Here is a 4665-nt window from a genome sequence, read left to right as displayed (position 1 = left end):
TGTTTTCACTTCCAGAGTTTAGAGAAAGAGTGAGTATCTGAACTGTTGATATGCATCAGAACAACAAACAAGCAGGAACACAAAGCAAAAAAATGAGTAGAGAAAGAGCGAGTATTTGAATCGAGTTTGTGAGTCTGATCCATTGAAGTCAAAAGAAAGAGAGGAATGAAGAAGAGATATAGAAGTGAAAAGGCAACTAAAATGACCTAAACATTGAAATTGTGAAATTTGAAATTAGATACCACATAGAAGAGCATAAATTAGAACTAGAATCACTTAAATACCGCTAAAAAAAAGCATAACTAATTCACAATGAGCTATTCTTAACCAAAAGAGCACACCGCTCACCCTTCTTTAGTCACCTAGTTAACGTCTTATCAAGTCATGTCCATTCTCACCATTAGAGGCCCTATGAGAAGCAAATAAACTATATATAAATCAAATATTATCATAGAATGAGCTATTCTCAAGTAGTAGAGCAAATAAACTGATCTATCTTACATATTGCACAGGCATAAATTCCTTTGCTAAAGTCCTACTCCTTCCTGGGTAATCCAAGCCTCCTGGCTGTGGCTCATGTTGCAACAATCACTATGTGGCACTTTATCTACAGAATAAAAATGACAAAGAACATATAAACTGAATAAGAAATTATTTCCAACACGATCTATATAAAACTGATACAAAAGGATACATGCCCAATGAAATAAAAAATCTTATGTGCAAGTAAGAAAAAGATACATACAATCTCAGTCACAAAGATCACTGGTTCAAGTACACAAGGATATCAGTTTAAGTTCACCTTAAGTACGTTTAGAAGGGATCGCTCGCTATGTTACTTTAACTCAGGCAAGGGTGTTGGACATGGAAACATATCCAAGTTTTATTTCATTATTAATACCTTAGTTTTATATACTGAGCTCAACTCCCTATTTGCAATGACCGTTACAACTTTTTTCCTTAAATATTCGCCACCATGAAGGCTTCCTGGTGTGAACTAAATTATTACTCCCTGTATTCGTTTAGATTTAATTCATTTTCCTTTTTAAGACATTGCTAACCAGTACACTACAACCCCATTTTGAGTACTCAATTCAATTCATAAGATGTACAATACATAGGGTTATCAAATTGTTCTTTTCCAATTATGATATGTAAGTTGAAACAAGCAGAAGGAATGGAATTAATTAAAATTAACATCAACGAAAAAACCCAGAAATTCGATCGGGAAAAATACAGCGACACAAATTTCCTCAAAATAAACATATCTACTCAAAACATGTAAATGTATCATAGAAAGGAAATCAAACCTTGGTAATAAAAGGTATGAGCTTCGCATGAGTTAGGTCTTAAAAGATGGCTTCATCTTATCAATGAATATTAAGCGAGATGTGGGTGTTTTTACTAGGGGTAGCTTCGAATCTTAAAAGATGGCTTCATCTCCCATTAACACGAATCTGAAGATCAAAAGTTGACAATCAAAGACGAAATTCATTGTATTCATTTAACAAAATACATCGAAATACGATCAGATAGATGTAAGCCTAATACCTAAATAAGATAATACAACATCCTAATTTGAATTAATAAAAGACCTCAAATTTCATAAACCCTAATTATCAAATGATGTCAATCTAATCCTAATACTTGAAATAGAAACAAGGAAACAACAATAATAACATCAAACAACGATTAAATATTTGAATTCGTATAAAATGAGATTCCAAAAGTGACTTATAAACCCAAACAAAAATAATTGGAATTATACAAAAGGGAGATTATACCTATTATATCGAGAATATGGATGCCGTTTGTGGTGGTGGTTTGTGCGGTCAAGAGCAAAGAAACCGGTGAGCGATGTTGCTAGGCGTCGTGGTTGGATCAAGCATTGAGAGGTTGTGGAGTGAGAGGATGGAGTATAGATCTGAGTTTCTATGATTTTTTGTTTGGAGGAAACGCCACATTTACCAGCTCTTATAATTATACCCTAATTAAATTGGCATCGGTTCCAATTAACAACCGATGGCAATGACTCAAAATACACTATAGACATCGGTTCTTTAGTCATAACCGATGCCAATATCACTTTTAACAACAATTGGCATCGGTTCTTAGTAGAACCGATGCCATTGTGCCGATGCCAATCGCTTTATTTCTACTAGTGAATCCGCATTTATCCAATTAGTCGAAAGAAGCCAATTTGGAGGGATGCCTAGTGAAGACCCTCACTCTCACATGGAGACTTTTTGTGACTATTGTGATGCGATTTCTCAAACCGGTGTAACTCAAGACCAAATTCGATGGGTCTTATTTCCTTTTTCTCTAATTGGCACCGCAAAACAATGGTTGAAAGGCCTTGATAAGGCTACTCTCAGAATTGATTCTTGGAAGAAATTGGCTCTAGCTTTCTACAAAAAGTTCTATCCACCGGAAAAGACTAACATGCTAACAGCTCAAATTACGGGCTTTAAGCAAAGAGATGAAGAATCTTTGTATGAAGCTTGGGAGCGATTCAAGGGAATTTGTCGCTCATGTCCTCATCATGGACTTAGCGAGTGGTTCTTGGTACAACAATTTTAGAACGGTCTTTATGAAGACTCAAGAAACATTCTCAACATGGGATCAAATGGAATGTTCACCGAAGTTGATGACAATCAAACTTGGAACAAAATTGAGGAAATGGCGGTCCATAATTCACAATATAGTAGACCTCGCAAGGCTACTAGAGGAGGAAAGCATGAAGTGGACTCTATTACTCAATTGGGTGCTCAACTTAGTGCTCACATTGATACCATCAATTTGAATTTCGAAAAAGCTATGGCTAGACTTGAAGAAGCCTCAAAATTACCAAAGCATCATGTTAATTCCATGACGGCATCTTCATCAATCCCAAGTGGGATATGTGAGAATTGTGGAACTTTGGGACATGACCAAAGTGAATGTAGGGGAACAAATGAACAAGTGAATGCTTTTCAAGTATACAAGAGTGGTACCCCTTATTCAAACTATTACAATGAAAACACCAAATTTCACCCAAATCTCTCATACAAAAGCCAAAATGTTCAAATCCCTCAACCAACATACACCCCACCTCCCATGAGAAACCAAAATCAAAGACCCTTTTATAACCAAAACCAAGGTTACCAAAATCAAACTCCATACAATCAACAAAGTGACCAAAGTTTTGATGTTCAAAAAGCGGTCCTCCAAATGCAAAAGAATCAACAAGAGTTTTTCACTCAAATGCAAAAGGATAGTCAAGCAAAGGAAATCACCATCAACAACATCCTAGCCCACACCAAAATGTTGGAAACCCAATTGACTCAACTAGTATCTTCAAGCTCACAAAGACAAAAGGGGCAATTACCACCTCAAAGTAATCCCCCAAGACATGAAACGGTTAGTGCCACTCACTTGAGAAGTGGTACGAGGTATGAAGCACCGAAGAAGAAAGTTGAGGATGAAGTTGTGGAAGCTAGTGACAAAGAAGAAGTTGTGCAAAACTCCAAGGGTGGAGAACCATCAAAAGAAGAAGTTTCAAAGAAAGATGAAGACAAGGTCAAGGAGAAGGAACCCATTGTGATTAGACTTCCTTTTTCAAGTCGTCAAGCCAAGCCCAAATTTGATGACCAACTTGGAAAATTTATGGAAATTGTGAAAAATTTGGAAGTCTCAATTCCTTTCACGGAATTAATCAATCACGTGTCGGCCTATGCAAAATACATGAAAGACATCCTCACAAAGAAGAAGTCGATCCGAAAGCTTGAGACTATCGCCTTCACTAAGGTGAGTAGTGCAATACTTCAAGGGAGTTCACCTCCAAAACTTAAAGATCCGGGAAGCTTATCAATACCGTGTAGCATTGGCGACACCACGATCAACAAAGCCTTGTGTGATCTAGGGGCTAGTGTGAGTGTTATGTCGTACTCGGTGAGTAAAAGGTTAGGGATGGGAGAGCTTAAATGCACCAATATCACACTCCAAATGGCCGATAGATCGACGAAGACACCATTGGGGATATGGGAATATGTTCCCGTAAGAGTTGGGAAATTCTTCATCCCGGTGGACTTTGTCATTGTTGACATGGAAGAAGACTCCAATATTCACATAATTCTAGATAGACCTTTCTTACACACCGCGGGTGTGGTGATTGATGTGAAGCATGGAGAGCTCACTCTAGAAGTGGGAGATGAGAACATAACTTTCAATCTTGACAAGACCATGAGAGCTCCCCGTTTGCATGAACCATGTTTTATGGTTGATCATTATAGCCGGAAGGATGATAGGAAGAAGTCGGAATTCCAATGGAAGAAGAAAATCGGTGATGCTCCATTCAAAGAGCAAGGAAATTGTAATAAAGAGAGCTTGAAAAGCTCACCAAAGTCAAGCAATGAAGAAGATGGCCTCATTGGCCGAGACAAGAAAGTGGGAGAGTTGTCTCTATCAACTCAAGAGATCTTTAGTGATCAAGTAGATGAAGTTTGTGGTCTTTGGGACGATGAGTTTGAAGGGATTTTCAATCCCTACATTGGTAATGCTATCGATAAAGACTAACATGAAGGACAACAAGTGCAAAGATCTATTCAAGATCTTTATCATGACAATGAACAAGCTTTTGACTACTTCTTCAAGGTGTTGAGCAACATCAACAACACCTTAGACATG

The 4665-nt window shown here is 37.5% G+C and overlaps 1 long non-coding RNA gene and 1 other non-coding gene across 2 annotated transcripts; both read right to left on the bottom strand.

The window, feature by feature from the left end:
* Window positions 1-528: 528 nt before the first annotated feature.
* LOC141646262 (uncharacterized) lies at window positions 529-1972 on the bottom strand. The gene is made up of 3 exons (XR_012545469.1): window positions 1785-1972; window positions 1311-1457; window positions 529-607 (listed from the first exon to the last, which is right to left on the bottom strand). It is a non-coding gene; the product is annotated as an uncharacterized LOC141646262 (long non-coding RNA).
* A 470-nt stretch (window positions 1973-2442) lies between these two features.
* On the bottom strand, window positions 2443-2549 carry LOC141650703 (small nucleolar RNA R71). The gene has a single exon (XR_012546721.1). It is a non-coding gene; the product is annotated as a small nucleolar RNA R71 (small nucleolar RNA).
* Window positions 2550-4665: the final 2116 nt, after the last annotated feature.

Source organism: Silene latifolia, chromosome 3 (genome assembly GCF_048544455.1).
Source record: "Silene latifolia isolate original U9 population chromosome 3, ASM4854445v1, whole genome shotgun sequence".
Lineage (NCBI taxonomy): Eukaryota > Viridiplantae > Streptophyta > Magnoliopsida > Caryophyllales > Caryophyllaceae > Silene > Silene latifolia.
The sequence above is the reverse complement of the archived record's forward strand: the minus strand, read 5'-3'. Positions and strand labels throughout refer to the sequence as shown.